The sequence below is a fragment of the Rosa rugosa genome, chromosome 1 (genome assembly GCF_958449725.1).
Source record: "Rosa rugosa chromosome 1, drRosRugo1.1, whole genome shotgun sequence".
Classification (NCBI taxonomy): Eukaryota; Viridiplantae; Streptophyta; class Magnoliopsida; order Rosales; family Rosaceae; genus Rosa; species Rosa rugosa.
In genome coordinates this window covers 51625231-51641522 of record NC_084820.1, presented here as the reverse complement: position 1 = coordinate 51641522, position 16292 = coordinate 51625231, and the positions used below count along the sequence as shown (strand labels likewise).

The window sequence follows — 16292 nt, the reverse complement described above, 5'->3', positions numbered from 1 at the left end:
TCGATCTCAGCCTCATATGGTGATATATATTTATGAGAGAAGGGGGGATACAGACTAGAACGCAGCGCCGCACCAAAACTGGGCAGCCCTTTGGGCTGCTCTCTTTCCTATTCTCCTCCATCATTTTTCCTCTTTTCTTTCTATTTTATTTTGAGATTTGAAGGATTATTCACCCAAAGCTTCAAGGATTCATCAAAGGCCTCTACCTCTACAAGATTCGAGACTTGGGTAATTGTGGGAGTTATAATTCAAGACTAGTCATGCTAGCTTTTTAGCTATTTGTGATTATTCTTGTTTTCTCCTACACTTCTATACTCTTTTCCCTTTGAATTTTGTATCTTTGATGTTCATAATTATGGGTTGTGAGTAATTTCCTTGTTGGGGGTTAGGGTTGTGTGCCCTAGCCCAAATTTTGTGTAAAAGATGTTTAATTTAATGTAATGATGCAATTTTCATATGATGGATACTTATATATATTTTTGTTGGGTTAAAATGCATGTCTAGGGGTCTAGTCAACTCTAGGGTGTGTATTTTGAGCATGTCTAGGACGGAGTTAGAGGCTTGACACCCTCTAATTCCTAAGCTAGAAACCTTCAATTTCGTATTCGAGGGGTTATAATTAGCATGGTGATTTACACTCGTTGCGTGATTGCGTGGGCGGGTCGCTTAGTAGTCTAATTCCTCGATCTCTACGCCTCTTGATGTGAATTAGAGACCCTTGAACCGACTCTAATTCATGTTAAGTGAGTCCCTACGACCCTTGAACAGGAGTAGGAATACCATGAAAGGGAATTTCGGTCATTGAGCCTTGAACCGCCTTGGATACGACTACCGCCAAAATAAGAGATTTGCATCTACATTATATTAGCTTCCAACACATAGAATTTGGGTGAAGGAACCTTCCTAACACCCGACATTCCCATTTATTTGGTTACACCTTTATTAATTTATTTGCATTTTTATTAATTGCTTTACATTTCATTACATTTTGTTAATCTAAAATCAACTCTCAAAATATTGAACTCCAACTCATTGTAAATATTCATCACTAGGCTCTTAGTTTTGATTAGGCTTTGGTGAAAATCAAAGCCGAGCATTGCTAAGACTTGCTACCTTAGATTAATATTTTTATTCTTTTTCTTTTTCTTTTCTTTGTTTGCTAAGTGTCTTTATTTCCGATTACCCAAGGATTGTGGGTTAGCCACTAATCCCCGTGGTACGATAAACTTTGGGCATAATATTTCCCTATCTTGACAATGATACGTACGCTTGCGTAAATGTATATCAAGTCAATGGCGCCGTTTCCGGGGATTAGGGTTTAATAGCCTTAATCCCTTGGTGAATCGGTTCTTTAGGTCACATTAGCATATTTTTGTTTCTTTATTTTGACGGAAAAAAAAAATTGGTTGTTATATTTTGTTTGCTATAACTCCAATTTTATATTTTCTAATTTTTTTTTGGTTACTAATCTTACGTTTGGGAACTCATAGGTGCTTATTTCTTATCATATTGAGTTATGGATCAATGGAGCTATGGATGGGAAGATCCGAGGGGATATGAGCAAGAAAACTTCTATGGTGGAGGTTATCAAGAGTGGAATTCTTATGCAGTGGGTTCTATATCCTCTTACAATGAAACTTGTACTTTGTGTAATTCTCCGTGGCATTCACCTTTTGAGTGCTCTTTGAGATTTGAGTGCTCGGATTTTATGCAAGAGTGTGAGTACAAGATGGGCATGTATCAAGAGACATTTATACCCAATGCATATTCACAAGATGAAGCTTATAAACCTAGGAAGGAAATCGTTGAAGGACTACTAGCTCAATTGCAAGCCTCCCGAGATCTTTTACATGCCTCTCAAGCTAGGATTTCACAAGAGACCATGGTTCTCGAAGCATATCCTCATGAGCAAGTGTATGAGTCTAGGAAGCCTTCTCTTGAAGAATTGCTAGCTCAATTGCAAGCGTCCCAAGCTCGATTGCAAGCTTCTCAAGAAATGCTTATACATTCGAATGAGCGACTTGAAGCTAGTCTTGCACAAGAGCCACCCTTCACCATTTATGAGCATGAATCTTTTTTTGACCAAGTGGAGCCTATTTTGAGAGAAGAAGTACATGTCAAGCATCTTGAGCAAGAGTCGTTTATGCAAATTGAAGATGATTATAGTGATGTTGATGTACAAGAAAGTGAGATTGGTTATGAAAGTTTCAATGCAAGTGGGGTGAGAGACTACACTTCGGAGAAATGTGTGCAATATTGGAAATCTAAGCTTCCTAATGGAGGGGAGATACTTGAAGATGATTCCGAAGAGGAGGATGACTTGTCTAGTGAGGAGGATGCGGAATTTGAAGTAATACACCATAATCCCTTGTTCATCGAGGAGGATGCGGAGCTTCAAGTCATACACCATAATCCCTTGTTCATTGAGGTCGATATTCCCCTAGAGGAAGAAAGTCTTTCAATACTTTGTGATGATGAAGAAATTGAAGAGCCAAGGACTTTCTCTCCTCCCACATCCAAAGTGATCCATCATGAGCTTCCCAAGGTGGAGAGTAGGACATTGAGCACTTACATTCTTAATGAGAGGATTGGAATCAAGGTACTTTTACCTCCCAATCCACCATTAAGTGGTCAATGTTTCTACAATGAGGTGATGGATTGGAAAGAAAATGGAGCACTTGCACTCACCCTTTCCCATCACTCTCAAAAGCTTCTACCACCTATTGTTCCTATGAGCATCATTTCTACATCACTTGAGAATGAGAAGGCAAGGAGATTGATTCATAGAAGAAAAATTGAGAAGAAGAGGAAGATTAAGAAGCTACACTTTTGGCCACCAATTGGAGTATTCTTATGTAGCTCTTGGTTTTGCCTTTATGACACGTCAAAGAGTTCCTTAGCCCCAAATAATAGGGTGGTCGCACTTGAGAAGTATCCACCTTGACAAGGATTACAATCTATGGACCGGCAATGAAGTCCTTAAACAAAGCGCTCGCTAGGGAGGCAACTCTAGCACATCATTGGTATTATTTCTTCTTTAGTAGTTTCTTTTTGTAGTGAATAAAGTTTTTTTGGTCATTTATGGAGGTGTCCGGAGTTGGAAATGTGAAGGAGAATGAGTGTGGCAGTGAGCAGTTTCTGTCCAGAAATTTCAGTTGACTTTGGGTGACTATAGCTTCCATTCTACATGCTATTTTGAGCTAAAATTTTCTCGAACTATTCTGCTATATGTCTATTGTCTTTTGCCAAAATTTGAGCCATTTTCAGTCACTGGAGCTCTAGTTATTTAATGATCAATGCATGAAGGTCAGAACAGAGACAACTACTGTAGAGTGACTTTGAGAAGCTACACCCTCTACATATTAAGTTATTTGGAGCTACAATTTTTCAGAGATGTATCTTCACATGTCCTCTATATGCTGGTAAAACAGTTTTTAATTTTAACCTTCCTAGCTTCTGATATAGTGTTCAAGTGACAGAGGTCAGAAACAGGGCACAGCAGAAACTGCATAACACAACAGTGAGTTTGGAGGCCAACGATTTTTGACTCAGAATTGATTTTCCAGTGAAATTTTAATAGAAGGTATCTCGATGAGTCTACTTTTATTTTCAGTTGGTCTCACTCTCTTTGCACCTCTGGAGCCTGACTTATTGCAGTTTTGGTGACTGAGGGTCAGCAGAAGTCTTTATGACAGATCGGCAATTTTGACCAGCTTTGGTTTTCATCTCAGTTGGAGATAGGTGGCTCACTTTATATGGATAGAAAGCTCTCTAAGTCTACTTTCCATTTCAAGTGGTTTCACTTACTTATCACTTTCTAATTTTGAGATATGAGCATTAAAAGACAGAAAGGTCATTGCTGGAAGTTTTCTGCACTCACTAGTTTTGTTCACTTGGGTTGGTTGGACTTCTTTGCACTTCATTTCATCTTTGGAGGGTAATCTATGGGCAGTCGTGGAGTGTGTTGGAGGTGTCAAAGACCATGGGTTTAATGGAGGACTTTCTATGGCATGTTAGGTTTAATACCACCATGGCCAAAGAAGCATGTGTCCAAAAATATTTACCACTAGATTGCCACTTTGAGCCTGTTTATATTTAGCCTTTTTGTTCATTTGCACCACAAATTCCTACCTAGCCTATACATTTTTATCCTACCATTCCATGGTAGTTGGTGAAGCGATTCGAGAGAATGACTTTATGTTTGAGTACTTCAAAAGAAAGAAAAGTCAAAAGTGTGAGGTTACAAAAGAATAAGTGTGGGGGTGAGTGATTCTGTATAGAAAAGAAAGTTCTCAAAAAAAAAAAAAAAAATTTGTGAAAATTGAAAAAAAAAAATAGAAAAAGAAAAGTAGAAGAAAAAAAAAAAGTTGTGTGAAGAAAAAAAAAAAGTATTACGTAGTATAGTGTGAGTTGTACATTGGGATTAGAGTGAGTGACTTAGCATTCGAAAGCAAAAGTCTTAAATCTCTACAAGAGAGAGTTGCTTCATCGATTTCTATGGACTTTGTATTTCCTTATCCTTAATTTCTTATAGCCACTCGCCCTTAGCCCCATTACAACCAAATAAAAGACCTATTGATCTTGAATGTTGTGAGCTACCTAGCGGAGATGAGATCGAAGAGCAAGCATATAGCGGCGCGTGTTGTGAAATTGCTTTTGAGTGAAACACATATAGCCCCTAAACACTTGAGCTGTAATATTTAGTGAACCTATGTGAGTTTAGTGGGTTATATCAGGTATTCTATATGCCTATTTGATTATGGTGGATTGATTTGACACATGGTCAACACATGCATATACTTGAGCATTTCTCACATGTGCATCTTAATTGCCTCACACATTCAAAAATCTTAAGTTGTGCTTGCATCAACTTCATGGTCATATACATAATTAGTTCTCCGAGGGTTATGGTTGGAAAGGCTAACACCGCACTTTCTTTATGTTTGAGCATAGGTGTTTGTGAGTTATTAGATTTTCAGATTATGTTTCATTTAGTTTGCTTGGGGACAAGCAAAGTTCAAGTGTGGGGGTGTGATTACACGCATTTATATACGTGTAATTATATCTAAAATACTAGAATTAAGCTAATCTTCATGTCAATTATTTATGTAATTAATTTATTTTTATTTATTGTGTAGTGAATACGCGGAGTGTGGATTTCGGATGAAATCGTGCGAAAATGGAGCTAATTGAAATTACTGACAAAAAGACGAAATTGTCGACACGGTCAACCATGATCAATGCAAGTTTGAGAGCGAAACCCGACTAGTTCCTTGATAATATATATGGAAATATTCGAGATTGTGGAAATGGAGAAGAAAGAAAAATAGAAAAGAAGAAGAAGAAAATTACAGAAAATAAAGAAAAGGTTGTATTAATTGATCATTAGCTTGATTATTTAATACCTCCAGCCATTAACATGCGGCATTAGAGCAACTCCAACAGCTTCCCTATAATTTATGTATTATAGGGAAACAAAAATCAAAGCTTTAGCCTCTTTTTCTTTTCCAACTCCAACAGATTCCCTATTTTACAACAATCTCTAAAATCTTCATATTCTTCCATAAAATTTTAGAGTTTGCTGTAAATATAGGGAATTTGGTTTTCTCTTTCCTCACTTTCCCTAAAATAGAGATAGTTATAGGGAATCTGTTGGAGCAAAAGAGACTTATTTTTCCTTAAAGTAGAGAAAAATCAAAATATAGGGAATCTGTTGGAGTTGCTCTTAGACCTTAGTTTAATTAAGCTTTACACTTAATTAAGCTTTGGTTTCAATTGAGAAGTCTGCTGCCATCACGTGCCCAAACCATTTCTTCCTTTCTTCTTGTCCACTCCCATACTGACACGTGGCAACCCTACTCCCTTTACTTTGGCCAATCGATCTCAGCCTCATATGGTGATATATATCTGCTATACATTTATGAGAGAAGGGGGGATACAGACTAGAACGCAGCGCCGCACCAAAACTGGTTTGGGCTGCTCTCTTTCCTATTCTCCTCCTCCATTTTTCCTCTTTTCTTTCTATTTTATTTTGAGATTTGAAGGATTACTCACCCAAAGCTTCAAGGATTCACTACTACAGAAACTAGCTTTGGGGACACGTGGTTCAAAATTACAAGGACACATTTTTAAAAAGATGTCCTTATAACTTTTTAACGACGCCCAGGTTCTAAATTTTTCATTTGTCTAAAAACCGGGCAGGTCATTTCCATTCGATACCCTACGAAACTTTGACTTAACCCTGATGCTCTCTCCTCCCAGCTTTCATCTCTCCCTCGCAGACTCACAGCCGCAGCTATCACTGAGAACCCATATCGATAACCTTCATGGATCTCTATTTGGCAGTCGTTTTCTCTTCTTCGTCTTCGATTAACACTTCTCTGGTAAGGATGAGTCACGTACTTCTCTGGAACTTTCATTATCAGAACTCTCTCTCTACCCCTTGGGCATTCTCGTGTTCTACCTCTAAGAATGATTTCAACCAGGTTTATCTTCTAATCTTGCTTTAATTTCAATTCCGTGCTTCTAGGGTTTAAATCTTTGAACATATTAGTAGCAAGACTGACTTGATTTATGCAATAAATATATTACAGATCTACTTTTTCAAACCGAAATATCGCATCCATTACCCTAATCATCGTATCTTTTGTAATGTCAGAATATTTCCCCCATATTCTAGTTCTCTTAATTTCATACCAAGGATCAGTCGATGCTAAAGTTGCTAAAGAGTCAACATTTAAAACAAGGACCAACGAGGGGAACTGTTGGTAATGATTCTAATGAACCTTAGTCTACAAAATCAAAGAAAACTTACTGTTATACATCAGAATTAAGTTATAAGATGCTGCTAAAACTCAAAGTCTTTTTTATTGTTACTTAAGTTGTATAAAAATTGATGATATTTCTGGAGTTCGTGATCCCTTAATTTGGGTTCGAGGATCTGGAATGCTAGATTTCCCTCTCTTGATTGATAGTGTTTTACTGTTACTATGTTTTCATGTTCATATATTAGCTTAGGTTTCTGAATCGAAGCTGCAACACTCATTTTCCAAATGCTGACTGATGCATGAATTAGTGTGCAGACCATATGGTTACAGAATAAACTACCACGGCCAGGCGGCAATGATGAAAATTGACAAAGAAAATAGTAATCTTGACATCAGGATTGAAGCTTCACATTGTGTCACCAGGTTAGTGTAATTAACTATATCATCGTGTAATTGTACATTACATATAGGTTTATTGTGTTGCAGTTTTTGCTTGTCTATGGTTTTATTTTAGGTGCTTGGTTTTATTTTGATTTGTTTATTTTTTATTTTATTTTTTTATCTATAATATTGTTGGTAGCACAACCTTCTAACTCGGTTCTGTTTTGAAATTTTTGTTTCTTGCTTCATGATGGTAGCTTGTAGCCTTATTGTTAGAGTAACGGATACAATATGTTTCTTTTTTTCAGATTGTAACCTATATAATAATGGATGGAGACTTGGTTTGCCCTGCAAAGATGGTGCAAAGATGGGAAGATCTGTAGAGGTATCCGGAATTGTTGTTTTTCCACTATTTGATACAGATATGCTTTTCATTGATGTATTTGTTGCTTGCTCTGTACTACGTTTTGTAATTTAATCGATTAATAGTAGTGTTATATTGCTCACTTGCACTAATGTAAAACTTTTTATATCAGGTTGAGGACTAGCAAAAGAAAGTTCAAAAAGCCAGTAAAGTACATTAACTACCGGGATTATATACGGTAATTACTTTTGCCTATGTCCTAAGTTTGGGATCATACAGATTACATTTCAAAATATGACTGCTTTATAGGGGCAAATCACATAGTTCCAGATGGAACTTTGTTTTGCTTCTTTCTTTAGCCTCTGCCAAAAGTGCATGATTTGCCTTAAGAAAATCTATCTTAGTTATTATGGTATAGGTGATATGTGGGCGGAGTTTCAAATAAGTTTATATCTTAGAAAATGGAATCAATAATACTGTGGTATGTTATTTATGCAATTGAGGACTTTCTATGAAAAGGCTAGAAGGTTTATGGTGCCATGCCCTCTACTTATTACGTTCTAACTCTTGCTTGTGTTTCCAAACAACTGATGTTGTACATTCTTTCACTAATAATTATGTTATAGGTGCTTACTGTCTCCAACTGTGTGTGATTCAAATTCATTTATATACGTGTGGGAATTTGATTTCGTCTACCCCTAAAGAAAATGCAGTAATATAAGTTCTCTTCTTAGTCAAATTGAGTGGTAAAACATATATTTCTTCTCTGTTAATTGATAAACTGCAATTTTGACAAGATTGGACAACTATCTACAACAATATTGTTGATTTTCTGGTATAGGTCTTGTGATTGAAGATTGAATTTTCTGCTTTAGTCATATCGTTGCTTTTCTGAAACTATTGTAATATAGGTACTTCTACCCATCAATTTTAGCTTCATGAGTATCAAAAACTAAAAAGACATGCTAAGTACCAGCTTGAGTTTCTTCAGGTGTTTCCTCTTTGTCATCAGTCTATTTACATGTTCCACGCGCATGATGCTCCTCTAGGTAACTACTACTACAACTGTCTTTTTGTACAATGATTTGAGTTTGTTATTTGATCTTTTTGGTAACTTTTTCAGTTTTATAGATAAACTACATTTAGGTGGTTCTAAACTTCCAGTGCTATCTGATCATGGAAGTCCTACTGTAGGTGCAGGGTTCCCCTGTACATTACTTAATGAATGTTGTGCTATTTGTTTTCTTTACATAAAGCTATGTACATTTGTATGTTGTGTTCTTGTTGTAGGTTGTCCAGTGTATTGATGTTTATTTTTTTTCGTTGCAGGTGTAGGCATTTGAATTAGTACGTTGCTTCATGCTATGAATAGATTACATAAGATTAGAATGTATAACTAGGAATTAGTTGCTACAATGTGCTTGTAGTCAAGTATATTGTAATGAGTAATAGCATTTGTTTTGGGATTGTAAAGATGATTTTTATGTAAATGTCTTTTTTTCCTTTCAAGGACATTTTTTTTTGTGTGTTCTATAATAGATATAAGGACGTTTTTTTAGTGTCCTAATATACATTAGATGACCATTTTCTCAGATTTAACGACACTTGAAAAGCGTCCTAATATACATTAGAGGACGCTCTTCTAATGTCCTTAAAGACATTAGAGGACGCTTTTTTAGTGTCCTTAAAGACATTAGATGACGTTTTTCTAGCGTCCTTATAAACATTAGATGACGTTTTTCGGACGTCCTCGTAAGCGATTTACAATGACTCCTTGATAGATGACGTTTTTTTTGCGTGTCATCTAAAGTTTTTGAAGAAGTTTTTCGAACGTCCTAAAATGCTTTTTTTGTAGTAGTGATTCATCAAAGGCCTCTACCTCTACAAGATTCGAGACTTGGGTAATTGTGGGAGTTATAATTCAAGACTAGTCATGCTAGCTTTTTAGCTATTTGTGATTATTCTTGTTTTCTCCTACACTTCTATACTCTTTTTCCTTTGAATTTTGTATCTTTGATGTTCATAATTATGGGTTGTGAGTAATTTCCTTGTTGGGGGTTAGGGTTGTGTGCCCTAGCCCAAATTTTGTGTAAAAGATGTTTAATTTAATGTAATGATGCAATTTTCATATGATGGATGCTTATATCTATTTTTGTTGGGTTAAAATGCATGTCTAGGGGTCTAGTCAACTCTAGGGTGTGTATTTTGAGCATGTCTAGGACGGAGTTAGAGGCTTGACCCCCTCTAATTCCTAAGCTAGAAACCTTCAATTTCGTATTCGAGGGGTTATAAGCATGGTGATTTACACCCATTGCGTGATTGCGCGGGCGGGTCGCTTAGTAGTCTAATTCCTCGATCTCTACGTCTCTTGATGTGAATTAGAGACCCTTGAACCGGCTCTAATTTATGTGAAGTGAGTCCCTACGACCCTTGAACCGGAGTAGGAATACCATGAAAGAGAATTTCGGTCTTTGAGCCTTGAACCGCCTTGGATACGACTACCGCCAAAATAGGAGATTTGCATCTACATTATATTAGCTTCCAACACATAGAATTTGGGTGAAGGAACCTCCCTAACACCCGACATTCCCATTTATTTGGTTACACCTTTATTAATTTATTTGCATTTTTATTAATTGCTTTACATTTCATTACATTTTGTTAATCTAAAATCAACTCTCAAAATATTGAACTCCAACTCATTGTAAATATTCATCACTAGGCTCTTAGTTTTTATTAGGCTTTGGTGAAAATCAAAGCCGAGCATTGCTAAGGCTTGGTGCCTTAGATTAATATTTTTATTCATTTTCTTTTTCTTTTCTTTGTTTGCTAAGTGTCTTTATTTCCGATTACCCAAAGATTGTGGGTTAGCCACTAATCCCCGTGGTACGATAAACTTTGGGCCTAATATTTTCCTATCTTGACAATGATACATACGCTTGCGTAAATGTGTATCAAGTCAGCCTCCACGGCCCATACGACGACCCCCATGTCCTTTTCCACGTGGTGCATTGTTTCCACGTGGGTAGGGATCAGCACGTCCAACCCCATTTGCATTGGGGTTCTTTCCACCTTTCACCTTGCAATAGTTATCCTCGGGAATTTTCTTTGTCCCAACGGGTCTGACATTGTTGTTCAAAAGAACATCATTATGTCTTTCAGCCACTTGCAGTAGGTTGATCAGCTTATTGAAGGTTGTGATTCTTTAATACTCTAGCCTATACTAGTTCGCTAGTATAAGTGCTGAAGTAGGAAAAGTGGATAGAGTCTTCTGAATCATATCATCTTCTGTGAGTTCATTTCCACATAAATTGAGGCGTGCCTTTAGGCGAAACATGTCCTTGTTGAAGTCATTGACCCTTTTGTAGTCAAGCAAGCGGATTTCATTCCACTGAACGGTCAGTTCTAGGAGTAAAGTGTCATGAATGTTCCAAAAACGTCCCTTAAGGGTATCCCACAGTTCTTTGGGTGTCTTACTGAAGGTACACCCAGCGTAGGCTAGGATCAAAATGTCGCCTTGGAAACATTAAGGCACTTGCTTCACCTTGTTAGAAAGTCCATCGTCTTTGGGGTCGGTGGGAGTTTCGATGGTGGCAGTGTAGTCTTTTGCCACAAAGGCGGTTTCTACATCAGAAACCTAACGATGGTACTCAGAAGGACTTGAGTCCAAAATGTCAAATTCAGGTCGAGTTGGATCAGCCATCTACATAAATAAGAGAGAAGATATATAAATTACGCAGTCATAAAGACATCTACGTGAATTATTTTCTAAGGATATGAATTAGATTTCAAGACCAAGATTCGTAATGGTCACGTTTTTTCGATGCTATGTGAAAATATTTTATCACGGTAATTATGTATTTATAATGCGCATGAATTTTCATTATCAGGGCAAAACTCAATTTATATATAACATGCTAAATAAAACAATTATTAAAAATAAAATTTCATAAATAATATATAACAAAATATATGCTACACATAATAACAGCAATAATATAGCATGCTCAAATTTCTACGAATAATAAAACATAGATAAAATAACAAGGCATGATAAAAGGATCAATATTATCTATCTATATATGCTCAAAAGTTCTAATTGTAAATAATTAAATTTACCGGAGTATGAAATTAAATAAATAAAGGAGAACATACTTGGTTTCGAGAAAATAACGCGCATGTTGATGCAGGCGTGCGTAGTGATGTTTTTGGGCTTCTGCTGGGCCTGCTGATTTGGTGGGCTGAGAAAGCTGCGTCGCTCGGATGCTGGTGTGGCGCACAGGGAACAAGACTGCTGCAACACGTGGGCTGGGTCAGAACGGCGGCACAGCTTGACAGATCTTGGTTTTTTTTTTTTTTTTTTCTTCTGGTGTCGACGGGAAAAAGAAATAAAAAATTTAGGGTTTTTTTTTTTCTTGGCTATTGACTCTGAGCGTGCTGATAACGTGTAAAAGTAAAATGAGAAAATTAATCTACTCATTTCATTAGATACCCTTTATATAGGGTGAGGATTACAATGGTAATAGCAATTACAATAATGACAATAATGGATGATTGAGCTGTAACCGCTAATTCCCTAATTCCCTCTTCGTCAGTTACTTTGACGAATTGACGAAGACACATAACATGTTTTTCCTTTAACAAAAATTAATATAGGTGCTTTTAAAAAATAGATCTTTTGAGAGAATATTAAAGATATCGAGGATACTTTAGTTCGTGCTTTCAAATCCAAATCAGTCTATTTGAGTGCTTCTTTTATCAGGTACTTTTATTTTATTTTATTACAAGGAGGGCTAAAAGCCCGAAAAAACTAACTAAACAAGAAGAAGTCTCGGTCTCAGTAGATCCTCTTCATCTTCTTTGAGTCTTCCCTTATTATATTTAGGCGGTTCCTCAAAAAAGTGTTGTCCCAAATTCAAAGTATGTCCAAACTAGGCCTCATCAACGGGCCGGGCCTTACTACATTTTAAAATAATAACGGGCCAGGCCGGGCCGGGTTTTATTGTAAATCGAAGGATCTAAGCCCGTCCATATAAAGCGGGCCTTGCGGGCTTTATTTACAAATAAATCTTTAAAGATACTAATTTTTTTATAAACCTATATTTATATATCATACACTCCAAAAGAGCAACTTCTATCAATTCAAAGAAAATGAGAAAACTAATCGTTGGATGTGATCATTACAATAAATTATGAGTGTGGTAAAAAAATTTAGCCAATTTCACCATATTTTCGAACCCGATCGAATTGGTCAACCGTCGTCACTTCTATGTCTTCTTGGTTGACCGATGGCGTGACAACCGCGAAACGTGCTTATTTTTTTACATCACTTCTATAAATATTCCATCGATGGATATGCGTGGACATAAGATAAAAATTTCAATTTTATTTATAAAGATGTTGACCTATACCAATTTGTCTCCTAAAGTTGTATGACTTATATATTGCATTTAAATTGTTGAGGTTCACTCTAAAGCAACCATGAAGTGGAAAATAAATTTAGAGAAACCAACCGCTCGATAGAGAGGTTGTAATGTTTTATGGTGGTTGTAAAAAATCCAGCCAATTTGGTTCTCGTTTCGAATTCGATCAAATAGGTCAAACTTAGTTACTCTTATAAACCTATATTTATACATCATACACTCCAAAGAGCAACCCCTATCAATTCAAAGAAAATGAAAAAACTGACCGTTGGATGGGATTATTACAATAAATTATGAGCGTGGTAAAAAATTTAGCCAATTTCACCATATTTTCGAATCCGATCGAATTGGTCAACCGTCGTCACTTGTATGTCTTCTTGGTTGACCGATGTCTTGACGACAACGAAACGTGCTTATTTTTTCACATCACGTCTATAAATATCTCATCGATGGATTTGCGTGTACATAAGATAAAAATTTCAATTTTAATTACAAAAACATTGGCCTATATCAATTTGCCTCCTTAAGTTGTATGATTTGTATATTGCATTTAAATTGTTGAGGTTCATTATAAAGCAACCATGAAGTGGAAAATGAATTTAGAGAAACCAACCGCTCGATGGAGAGATTGTAATGTTTTATGGTGGTTGTAAAAAATTTAGCCAATTTGGTTCTCGTTTCGAATTCGATCAACTAGGTCAAAATTAGTTATTCTTATAAACCTATATTTATATATCATATATTCCAAAGAGCAACCCCTATCAATTCAAAGAAAATGGAAAAACCGACTGTTGGATGAGATTATTACAATAAATTATGAGTGTGGTAAAAAATTTAGCCAATTTCACTGTATTTTCGAATCCGATCGAATTGGTCAACCATCGTCATGATATGTAGAATATATATATGCACATAATCTATATAGAAGTATGAGAACTTCCACACACATATATATAAACACACACACACACACATATATATATATTTATAAACACACATATATATGTGTGTGTGTGTGTGTTTGTATATATATATATATATATATATATATATATATACACAGAAAGGTTCTGAAGAGGATATCCGCAATCCAGAAAAAGTGTGGACGTCCGGCATTTCTCCACGATCAAGCTCCGACTGCGGCGCGCCTCTTGCCTGACCGAGGCCAACGGCATCCCAGACCAGTTTGCAGTGAAGACGAATGCCAAAGAGATCGAGATCGGAGGTCTGGGCAGCGTGGTCGCCTGCAAAGTGGTAGTCCGATCAAGGTCGACTGAAAAGTGGTAGCTGACGAGTCCACCCGACTGCAAACTGGTCCGGGATGTCCAGAGGGTTCGTCCTGCGACCGCAGCGCAGCCATCGCCGCCTTCTCGATGCCAGAAGAGGGACGTCCGAACTTTTTCTGGGTTGCGGACGTCCTCTTCAGAACCTTTCTGTATATATATATATATATATATATATATATATATATAGGGCTAAATACTGTTTAGTACCCTGTAGTATGAGACCAACATCGATTCAGTCCCTCGACTTTCAATTTCATCAAAAACACCCCTGCAATATCATCTTCTCATCCAATAGGTCCCTCCGTCGGGATTCCGTCAATTTCAGACGTTAACTCGTTGACGTGGCGTTCCAACTCAGCAAAAGTGGGGCCCACATGGAAGTTAAATTCCCAAAATGACCCTAGCTCTTTAATATCTTATTCTGACTCCCTAACCCTCGCGATCTTCTCCCCCTTCTTTTCTTCTCTTCTTCTTCGTTTCTGCTCAGGCTCTCAGACAGCCGCTCATCCCACCTCCGCCGCTCCCCACCGACAGTCTGGCGCGACCTCGTCTGCAAAGCCACTCAAATCATCCTCGTCTGCTCTGCCTCCGATCCTCAAATCCCTAAACGCCGACGCCGATCTCGCCCTCCCAATTTCCCAAACGACTCCGACTCAGATTGGTAATCAGACCCCACTTCTCCACCTCAGACCCACTTCTCCACTCTTGTTAAAGGATAGCGTGTGTGGAACAATCATGGCCACTAGAGAAATTGGACCACTGCAGAGCATTGAAGATCCGGTTTTGCAATCTGCACTGTGGAACAATCCGGTTTTGCAATCTGCACTTTGGACACGAATTGGGTCGAGCGGCGGCCCGAGAAGGTGGTGACGAGGTCTGACTTGGGCGGAGGGCAGAGAGAGGAAAAGGAGGTTGGATTGGGAGCGGCGGCGGGTTTGGGCTCCGTGCGCGGCAGTTGCGGGGGTAAAGGTAGGTGGGTGGTCCATTGGTTGCTCTGACGGGTCTGGTGCTGAGATTTGAGGGACTGATTGGTAGGTTTCGTACGGCTTGGTCGCTGTGATTGATGCGGCGGCGTTGACGCCATTTTGAATTTACAGAGAGATAGAGAGAAACAGAGGGAGAGATTATGATGGGTCAATAATTAAGAGAGGTTTTGGTAGGGTTTGGTGGAAGGAAGAAGAAGAAGAGAAGGTGATGATGAGGAGGCCATTGGATATGGCAGAGATTACAGAGAGAGAAAAAGTGAAAAAAGATTGAGTTTTTAGAGAACCTGCAAACACAAGCCAGAGAACAAAACACGAGAAGGACGATGAAGTGTGTTTAAACTATTATACAGATATATATATTGTTTTTGTTTTCAACATAACAATACTCTGCAAGTAGTCTGGTGGTTGAAGTTTTTATTTTCATATGTGTTGGGGTGGGTTCGAGGCTCCCCAACCTCAAAGTCAGAAGTTTATTTTAGATTTTTCCATATCTGATTGGCCAGGGTCATTTTGGGAATTTGACTTCCATGTGGGCCCCACTTTTGCTGAGTTGCAACGCCACGTCAGCGAGTTAACGTCTGAAATTGACAGAATCCCAACGGAGGGACCTATTGGATGAGAAGATGATATTGCGGGGGTGTTTTTGATGAAATTGAAAGTCAAGGGACTGAATCGATGTTGGTCTCATACCACAGGGTACTAAACAGTATTTAGCCCATATATATATATATGCAAGCCTGCTCACCTAAGGGACAGTTTTTAAGGGACTGTGAGGGACAAGTGAATCTGACGGCTGAAAATAAATGCACAGTTTTAAGTTATAATTTCTACTTTTATATTTAATACATGTGGTTAAGATGCATTTGTCCCTCACAGTCCCTTAACACTGTCCCTTAGGTGAGCAAATCTGTATATATATGTGTGTGTTTATAAATATATATATATATATAACACACATATATATAATAGTTTATGGGCTTTTACGGGCCGGGCCTAGCGGGATTTTGGCGGGCCGGGCCGGGTTTTTGCAGGCTTTTTGACGGGCCGGCCCTCTACCTACCAAGGCGGGCTTTTGGCCCTGCGGG

General features: G+C 37.8%; 1 long non-coding RNA gene across 6 annotated transcripts; it reads left to right on the top strand.

Annotated features, from left to right (window-relative positions):
* The first annotated feature begins 5932 nt into the window (after positions 1-5932).
* Positions 5933-9021, top strand: LOC133725355 (uncharacterized). Of its 6 annotated transcripts, XR_009854381.1 has the most exons (6): positions 5933-7190; positions 7457-7533; positions 7685-7750; positions 8354-8423; positions 8504-8561; positions 8842-9021. It is a non-coding gene; the product is annotated as an uncharacterized LOC133725355 (long non-coding RNA). The 6 variants fall into 6 exon arrangements; XR_009854379.1 differs by lacking the exon at positions 8354-8423; XR_009854377.1 differs by lacking the exon at positions 8354-8423 and having other exon boundaries at positions 8424-8561.
* The last annotated feature ends 7271 nt before the right edge of the window (positions 9022-16292 follow it).